The sequence below is a fragment of the Abramis brama genome, assembly GCF_963993115.1.
Source record: "Abramis brama genome assembly, chromosome: 24".
NCBI lineage: Eukaryota > Metazoa > Chordata > Actinopteri > Cypriniformes > Leuciscidae > Abramis > Abramis brama.
Window position 1 is genome coordinate 23,961,961 of NC_139986.1, and position 10,388 is coordinate 23,972,348.

General features: G+C 37.5%; 1 protein-coding gene across 2 annotated transcripts in view; it reads right to left on the bottom strand.

The window, feature by feature from the left end:
- LOC311075851 (RALY RNA binding protein like) overlaps positions 1-3,776 on the bottom strand; it is a gene marked incomplete at its 5' end in the record, with an annotated part of 121,692 nt that extends 117,916 nt beyond the window's left edge. Inside the window, one exon of one of the 2 annotated variants that reach the window (XM_084103494.1) lies at positions 3,215-3,776. Of the gene's footprint in view, positions 1-2,503 lie in introns of both variants that reach the window. The other variant, XM_084103493.1, reaches the window with a different exon arrangement.
- Between the last annotated feature and the right edge of the window lie 6,612 nt (positions 3,777-10,388).

Below are 10,388 nucleotides of genomic sequence, written 5' to 3' on the forward strand. Positions count from 1 at the left end.
AGTCTGGGAAAGCAATGAAGTCTTTCAGTCATTAGAATGTCATTTAGAAATCTCAGTGTTAAAATGTCAGTGTGAAATGAGGTGACAGACAAAAAAGACAATGTCAAAATCTTAATTGTGCACTTTACTTTTAAAAGTCAACATAAAATCAAAATGTACTTTCTTAATACATTACTAGTGTTTTTGCGCACAATTAATCAGTGCACAATATTTCAAAGGAATGTTTGATGAATTGTTTTAATCAAAATGTTTTGCCTCAGAAGTAAAATGTGTTGCGAATGCAATGTCAGCCTCATGTAATTTCAAACCAGTGTGACTTTCTTTCTTCAGTAAAACACAAAAGAAGAAATCTTTCTTTTGGTCTTTTGTTAATACACTGAATGTCAGTGGGGTCCAATGTTGTTTAAAATCCAACGTTGTTAAAAATATCTTCTGTGTTCCATAAAAGAAAGAAAGTCCTACAACAACTTGAGTAAATGATGGCATTTTTCATTTTAGGGTGAACTATGCCTTTAAAATAATCAATCAGGTATCAATCTCACAGTACAAAAGTAACTGAAAACAACTCGGCAGGATCAAACCTCTGTGGTTTCCATCCCAACGTTTCCTATGTCACTAACAGGCAATGTTTTTTCCCCAAGTGACGGATCAGAGACTGCAGTTCAAAGAGGTTTTAACTCTGATCCTTTACGTCCTGTTGCTTTGGCAGTGTGAGAATATAAGACCAAGACATTCCTGCAAATTCCTCTGGGTATAAAGTATCCCGCCGGCTATAATGTCTCTGTAAGGAAACAGCTGATATCAATAACAATGTGATATCTTAAGGAGATCAAAAGTCACAAATCAACCAACAAATCATGCACCAAAAACGACAAAGCACCATACAACACACACAGTCCAGCTCTACTCTGCTCAGATGGTGGATACATGTCCAGCGTAAACAGTCCTTTACTAGCGAAAGGATGTTTTATTCATGAGCTCAAAGCCAAATCCACACATAAACTATTATATTTCTCAACCCTCATTTATAGCTCTCATGTGCGACGCCCAGATAACAGGGGAAAATTGCCTGGAGGGCTGAGACGACACCGCAGGAAGTAACGCCGGCTATCATAACACCCAGCTGGAGGCATGACAGAGAAAGAGACATTTATCAACGCAGCAGAGGCACCTTTCAACACACGCCATGTACATCTCAATGCAGCCACGCACCTTCACCATCACTATAATGGCCGATATTAAGATAGAAACTCAAAGATATTCTGTAGGCTAACTGGAATAGCTGAAGATCAAGATGAAAATACAAAGCACAACAGCTGTTATTGCCATGCCCACCCCCACAAAAACACACATACACACCTTTCTGTGTCACTGATCACTGTTTTTGGGAAAAGCATGTGAACAGAATGCTTACAGATTTTTCAGTAAAATACATTTTTAGAAAGGAAAAAGTGGAAGGGATTGTTCAACCCAAAAAAACATTTACTCACCCTCATGTTGTTCCAAACCTGTATGACTTACTTTATTATGTGGAACAAAAGAGAAGATATTTTGAACTGTTTTTGTCCATATGCGGAAGTCAGTTGGGTTAGTCGTACAGGTTTGGAACGACATGAGGGTGAGTAAAAGATTTATAGCCTACTCTTTTTTTTTTTTTTTTTTTGGGTGAACTATCCCTTTAAGCAGACAGATCTGAAAATAAGCTTTAGATGCGTTGCAAAAGGTTTCCTGCTGTACATAATAGATGTCATGAAAAAGTTGTGCTTGTTTGCAGAGTGCTGAAATGCTATTTGTGAAGCCATCCGCTGTCCATGGTGCTGAAAGAAACAGCATGCAGAATCTCTTTTGAGAAACCCTAAAAGACAGTTTAACATCCTAATTACTCTTTCTTTTCAGTTGTGAGACATCTACATGTGTTTTTAACCCATTTATTCAACGTTGTCGGTTAAATTTTGCTATTTACCAACATTAAAATGTGCTCTGTTGGTCCGCACATCAATATATATATATACATACATATATATATACACACATATATATATATATATATATACACACACACGTGTTCACCAGAAATCATCCAACCCTCACAGTTAGAATATTTGGCATTCAAACATACAGTCTGAAATTGAAGATTATATCTAAACTGCAGTTAGTGGGACCTTAGCATATGCCCATTTATAATCCTATGTTTTAAATGATGTATGGGCTGAATCTTTAAAATATAATATGATCAAATCCACATATAGGGTGAATGAGAAATCCATTTGATCCACTTATTGTAATCTATTCATCTACACAACGATAAAGATATGATTCACACAAGGTTCCACATATAGTTTCACATTCACTTGCAGTATGGTTATGCACAAGCACAACTACAGACTTGTATTAAACCTCTCAGCCAAAGAATACATCATTCACAGATTAACATTTCAGAATCGCCTTGCTTTTATTGCAAACAAACATGTGCTGTAAGGTTGCATTTCTTGTCCTTATATACCTGCAAAGGAGAGTCTGTTCATCTTCGGTGAAAGCAAAGACGCACTGATTGATATTTCCCCCAAAGAAACAATTGTTCCCTTCATAGACACCTTAATTTGCATCATATACGTAAAAAATGAGCACATCCAAAAATCACTTCACCTTAAAATCATCTGCAAAAGTATAAGGCATTAAAAAAGAAAAGAAAAACCAGCAAAAATAAACAAATGTGACAGGTAAGCTGCAAGAAAAGTTTCCATTAAAATGTCACCAGGTCTGAAAATGACTTTCGGGTAAAGAAAAGACCAAAATAAAAGCAAATGCTTCGCTCGGTGACATCAAAATCACAAAACTCTCATGAACAACACCGCAAAATACAAGCAAAGCATATCTACAGCAAAAGTCTATGGCAGAGAACAAAAAAGGAAAAAGGGTTAAAAACAAATATCATCGCACATACGTAAAAATAGAACTGCCATGGCCATTTAAAAACCAGTTGCATGATTTCACACGACTGCAAGCACGTACTTGGCCAGTGTCACTCAGTACTGAATAGCCCGATAGGAATCACTGCATACTAAAAACTTGAGGTACGGATCGAAAAACGCCTCAAAACAACACTTTTTCAAATCTCAACGCTCAAACCCCAGCAAAAGGAGAGAGAAAAAAATAAAAAAAGAGCAAGTGAAAAGACAAAAAGGGTTACAAAAAGGCCTGGAAACGTACTCACCGAGTGGGAGTAAAATGTTGCGATAAAAATGCGTTATGGCACAAAACACAGTATGGCGAATGAAGCGCGTTCTCTCAGCCTGTGAGCCCTCGCTGCTGTCACGTGACTGCTCTGCTGCCTTGAGCGGCGGGAAGAGGAGCTGACAGGAGACGCAGTTAGTTAGTCCTTATCATTCCACACTGAGAGCCGAACTGTGATTCTCCCGTTGTATTTTTTACCGTCTCTTTTAAGGTTGCGGAGTTCCCATGATGTCAGACTCAACGTAACGTCTAAGGAGAGCCTCTCAACACCGTCTTTGTTGTTCGTCTTTATGTTTTGTGGCGCTAAACACAAGTAATGTGAGGCGTGTGTGCACGCGCATGAGATATAACATCGCTGGTAATGTCATTAATAACGTCATGAAAGGCAGTTTTAGTTCTGTGTTGTTGTTGTTGTTTTTTTAAACAGATGTTTATCTGATGCAAATGGCACCGTGCAGCATCAGTACATTCCTCCCGTAGCATTTATCTCGTCTAAATGAAGGGACAGTGTTTATATTTTAAGCCACAGACTCTTCATTGCCGTGTTTCTCGTCTTTTCTATATAAAAACAGATAAAAATAGGTAGATCACTATAAAAGGGATGCAATGAAACATTTAAAAGATCGAGCTAATTGGCAGTCCGATGCCAAAGACAATTCCCTCATGTAGCCTACAATGAAAACACTGTTTTGTGCTAAAATCGATGCAAAACTGATAAAATGATTTTAACATAGATAGATAGATAGATAGATAGATAGATAGATAGATAGATAGGATTATAGACAGATAGATAGATAGGATTATAGATAGATAGATAGATAGATAGATAGATAGATAGATAGATAGGATTATAGATAGATAGATAGATAAAGATTGGATGTATACATTTAAAAATACTAGCACTTTAGATAGATAGACGAACAGACAGACAAAGTCATGACATGTATTATGATGTTACTAACTGCATAGGCAATATACAAAATTAACATGACCAACTGAATAGAAAAACTGTTTTGTACATTTTTGTAAAAGCACCATAGAGCTAACATTGTGGTCAAAACAATAGGACACACACTTGTGAATGTGGCTTCATTTTTCCTCTTTGTATCATAAGTTGTATTATTTGCATTCATTTTTCATTCATATTTTGTTTTATTATTTGCATTTTGCAGTGTTATTTTTCCTTGGCTCGCCTCCCACAAGTTTAGATCCTAGCTAATTGGCGATATGATGTCAAAACCATTGCCCAGATGGAGCGAGAAAAATACAGTGTTCTGTAGCACTAACAGAGTTAAAATTATTGCTTGTGATGGATGGATGGATGGGGTGTATAATTATTTGTTTGATTTTGATTTTGAAAATAAATTTAGCAACATTTGAAATGGTCCAGCACAACATCTTTATACACAGTGGCATGTTGAGGCTGAACAACCCATGCATAATACAGGCACTATGTGATAAAGTTGTTAAGCTTATCATGCCTGACCAGGTAGAACATGGGAGACACACTGCAGAGAACAGCTGAGGTTAAAGGCTGATAGGTTATTGCGGTGCTGCTTCACTTTTTCCTGAAGTTTCCGGAGCCTGAGTTGCCCTTGAGCATTTACTCTGATGGCATTGGTCCAAAAGCATTTTTTAGAAGACCAAGCCAAGAAATACATGCACAGTCTTGGACTGTGCAAACACATCCAGTGATTTGATATTTTATTAACTCATAGATGTGAAGCACTGATGACCGTCCAGTCCACAGCTCATTAACTTAACCTTTACTTTGCCAATAACCACAAGTGTCATTAGAGGCAGTAAGATGCACAAATTGTTATGAGCTGTAATATCATACTGTCAGATTCAATCGCTAACGTAGCCTACGTCACGTAACGCTAACGAGTCAATGGCAGGAAATACACTGGCCAGAGCCACTGTTTATCACGCAAGGCATTATTGGCCTGCTCAAGAATTTCTTAGCAACCTCCACCTAGTGAAATATTAATCAATAAAAATGTGTATGCATTATTTATCAGCTGATTCAGAGCATTCAAGAAATCAGGCATCTTTCGGCGGTGCTCGTGTGCTGCAGTAAAATAGGAAATGTGTAAATATCAGGATAGAGGGAAACGTGTTCTTTTGTGCTTTCTGTGTACATAGTGTTCGCTGACAGATCATATGTTATTGTGTTTGCTCTGTTGGCTTTATTACAGCGCTGCAGCCCAATCCTATGATTCTTTGTTTTAAATCAAAGAGTAACTGGATGAAATTGCAAATATTTTCAAATCTTTTTTGTAATGAAATTAACACGACGTCCGACAGCGCAACTAGAGCACATGCTTCCATTTCAGTTCATCAGAGCAGGCTTTATGCTTTCTAATCTCTATTGTTCAGAGTGTTCAGACGAAGTTTGGCGCTTGGGAATATTTCGAAGCAATTATTTCAGAAATGCAATGATCTCAGCATATGCTTACGTAAGGCCGAGTTTTAGCACTAAGACTCCGAGCTGCCAAAGAACACAGCGGGTGAAACAGTGGCTCTTTGGTCAGCGGTTTTTATTGTTTCATGGTAGTTTGAGTTTATCACCATGTATGAGAAGAGATGAAATTTCTAAAACGCAATTCTCTGCATGGCCAAAGCCCAGCCGGTGGCCTGCATAGAGTAGCCGGATGTTTTTCCTGCGCTGATTTATAAGCAATATGAACTTCATTTCCTTTATTGCCACATAAGATGATTCTTATTTTCTAGCTTACTGCCTTTCAACACAGAGTTGGAGTCATACAATTGTTTACTATAGTTAAAGAACAGATTGATGATTCATTTTTAGAAATGCATGCCTAGCACAGGCAGATGGCTTCTTCTCCGTAGGGGTGTTTGTGTTTGTTTTATTGTTTATCTTGCTTACCAAGTTGCTTTTTTTCTCACTTAAGGGAGTTCTTAATGTTTTCTCCTCACTGTTGGCCCCGTTTTGCTCTCTCAGGATTAAGGTACGGGTTCTCTGTAAAGATTCTTCATGACTACACCATTATTAAGAGCAGCACATTTATAAATACCATTCAAAATTAAAAATAATTTGACATTTTACTGTTATTTTGAGACATAGGTGGCCTGTTGGATCCGGTTATTTGCTCACTGGTGGAGGACAATAAAGCAGGTCCAGCAGTAAAAAGTGTCACGGATGCGACAAACGGGGGCTGGCGTCACCTTCACCTCCCCCACCACATGGCCTTGAGATCAGCAGGGTGATGTTTCCAGAGCCGACTAATCTGTATTAAACATGGATGCCGCCAAACTCGCTGCAGTGAAGAGAGAGGGCTTGGTCCTATGTCTGTCTGGAGGAAAAAAGCGTACGTATTAAATGTTAATAAACGACTGCAAAGACACAAGCCTGAAGGCATCTCCCTGGAGCAATATGAGCAAAGCCAATTATGTCCGCCAACTCAACCTGCACCATTGGACCATCATGGGAAATTACAATGACTTGACCCTTTCGATTGTCATTTAACTTACACTTCCTTAATTGACTCATAAAATTTATCTTATCTGTTAATGGCCTATTAGTGTCGTGAAATAGAAGCTCAAGGGAAATAGCGTCCAAAATGTACCAGGAATAAATATATTGAAGTTTCTCCCACAGTTCAAACTGAGACATTTATTCCAAACAAACATATTTTGTCTGTCCTTGATCTTAATGTAAAGACCATCATGTCCATAAGTCTTTACCGACTGAATAATGTCACCATCTAAACCACAAGTTAGTAATTTTACATCACAGAGTGAAGGTTTGTGAAATTATGATTTATGACATGCAGTCTCTTGTTTTTTCCTATAATTCATAAAGACAAACAAAACTAAAAAGACAAAACATTTCATATAATTCATATATAAATTATAGAAAAATAATGCCATGGTAATATAATGCTACTATGGTATTTAATATAATTAACACTATTGAGCCGTATATTTGCATGCTTACTGATGTTATGCAGTAAAATATACTTCTCATCACTGATATTATCAAACAATTTTGTGGAAAAAATAAATAAATATATATATATATATATATATATATATGTGTGTGTGTGTGTGTGTGTGTGTGCGTTTATAACTTTATATTACCATTGTATTAACATTGCATTATTTTTCTATAATTTTATGTCTTTGTTTTGTGTGCAAAACTATTGAGCTATATATTTGGGTTGCAATAGAGCAAGTATGACGTCAGATCCCGGAAGACTAATTCGCCGTTGGTTTCTTCGAGATTTCCCTATGGGGTTTTATAATTTATGTTTTTTGTAAAATTCGTGTTTTCGGTATGAGTGTGTGCAATTTACTTTGTAGAACAAAACGTCAAAGTATCGTCAAGTTATGTTTACCATAGACTACGGCTGCACAATATATCGAAATTATCTAAATATCGCAAATGTATATATCGCGATATGCATATCGCAACAGCTTGCAATAACTGGTCATAACAAAAGACAAAGAGAAAATCACTCACTGCTCTTGGCTGAATAACTTTTGTAGCTTTAATAGGAATCAGTATATATTTAATTCATACAGTGAAAACTAAGCAGTTTTATTTTTACAGATTTGATTATTCAGTTTCTGTTGTTAAATAACTCTAATGTAGGATAACCTGAAACCATAAACCCCGTGGTTTACACTGATGTTAAAATAACACTTCTTATGCTACAGTAAAACACTGCTGTTCACTTTCAGAAGCTGTAGGGATGTTTTCTTGTCACGAAAAGAATGTGAAACACGTATGTAGGTTATTTAATTTTAAATCAATTTTAACAATAATTGAAGTTTATTTTACACATTTTAAGCATTATCGTATCGCATATCAAATATCGCATTTTTCTTCAATATCGTGCAGCCCTACCATAGACCTTATTTTACTCATAAACTGATAAACCCCTTAGGAAAATATCAAAGGAACCAGTGGCGAATTAGTATTCCGGATTCTGACTTCATACCTGCACCACTCTATAATCAGTTCAATATCCCGTTGGGACAGAAGTCATAATGCAAAATGAAGAAGGATTTAGAGGATCTGGGATGTGTACTGTAGCTTGCATCAGTATTGCTTTAATAAGTGTTACCTGAGGGAATCTAAACAAATAACCTTACAAAAAAAAAAAGAGGATGGGGCTGGTGAGATGAGGCCACACTGAATGAATGATTTATAAAAAAGCTTACAAGAAAGTTGAAAGACTAAAAAAAAAACATCACAAGCCAGTCTTACACTCTTCTGAAGTGCGTTATACTTGCAGTGCAGTGCAGCAATTGACTTGTCCCTCCCTAAACTTGCACCAACGATTGCGACAAGACAATTTGAACCTTCTGCAAGAAAATCCTTGTATTACATTCGAGACCTTCTCAGCCCGACAGCCCCTCCAGATGTCTAACGCTTCACACCGCTCTCGTTCACTCTGACGCACGCCTCTGCCCAACGCCACGCTTTGGCCCTGAGATTCCACTGAAAGACGTCGTGCTCTTAAGCTTGTAAATTAGAGTGCTCTGGTTATGACAGTTTTCATCAGACGCGTCACACTAAATTGCATGTGAAATGTGCTTGATGGTCTTCACTTTGCTCCTGGTGGAGATTATTCCACCCCAGTGGATTCTCTCTCTCTCTCTCTCGATCGACCCTCCAGTGCCTCTCTATTCTTTCTCTCTATTTTTTTGTCTTCTCGTTCTGACAGTCTCTCCAGCTTTGCTTTTTTCTTTCTGACAGATGCAATTCTTTGCTCAAGGAAACAGGTGACCCGCTCTCTCATGGCTCTGCCAATCAAATAGTGAGAGATGTGGCAGATTCTATCCCTTGTAATCATTTTTTATTATTATTAAATTATTTACAGCCTTTAGAAGACCCCTGTAGTTCCATTGTAGACGTGTTTCCATCAATTTCAAACCGTTTGCAACCTTTACCAAAAAAAGTAGAGTTTAAAAGTTCACCCAAAAATGAAAATTCTGTCATTCATTTTCTGAAGAGACTCGATCGCTTTATGTGGTGAACAGAATTAATGTAGGCCTTTATTCACATTTAAACATTGATCAGTAAACATAAACAGAAGCTCAACCGAACCTGCTTGACGTGCGAGAACGAAGCTCATTGGTTCTTGAGGAATTCAATCTGCTCATCATGTAAAGCGATCGAGTCTCTTCGGAAAATTCGGACTAAACCGCTCAATTCATATGCATTAACTTTACGATCTCTTTATAAACTTTTTGAGCTTTATTTGTGTTCCGAAGATGAACGAAAGTCTCACGGGTTTGGAACGACATGAGGGTGAGCAATTAATGACAGAATTTTCATTTCAATTTTCACTATCCCTTTTTACATGACCTTACACTTTCTGGTGCATAATTGGTGTGAGATCATCCGCAAACATACTAAATTATTTACATTGGATAAGGAAAAGGCATAGTTTTGGATGCAGATTTGATATCAACGATTGTTTGACTTGATTTAGTAACAAATGCCACGGCAGGGCTGAGCAATGCATTGCTCAATGTTCTGTTGGCACATATCTGATGCGAACGCATCTTTGATGTGCATATTAGTGAGCATGGGAGCAATCCTTTGCAGACAGATCCCAGAAAAATGGAATCCTATCAAGCAGATGTGTTCACATTCCTAATGGAAATGAAGCGAGACTTTTTCTCCACTGATATTTAAGCAGCCTTTCCCACAATATATAATTTATTGTAAGCGTTATGGTTTTTACGTGTTTTATAATGTTTGCTGGAGACGTGTGGGTGTGACCGGTGGATAATTAACTAATTACTTGGTAGTTGCTCTATGCACATCCTGCCTCGTAAACTCATTAAATTGCTCTTTTAATTGAAAATAAACAATGAATAGCAGCTGTAAGTTTTAAAAGACACTCGGCTCAGTTTATGACAGAATGCAGCTTGAAGAGTGGAATGATGCTTCAGTCCATTCAAAGCCAAATGTGGGATATTCCCACTTAATCCCTTTGACCTCCGAACATAAAGGCGTTCCATTGTCTGGCACTCAGAAGATGATGTACAAAGACACGGCAATGCCACCGTTGGCTCTGCAGGTGTTCGATCGTCAACAAAAGAAGTGTCCTGGCAACCAAATTGAGGATAAATTATGCTATGCACATGTGCGATTATCAACAAAGAGATTCATT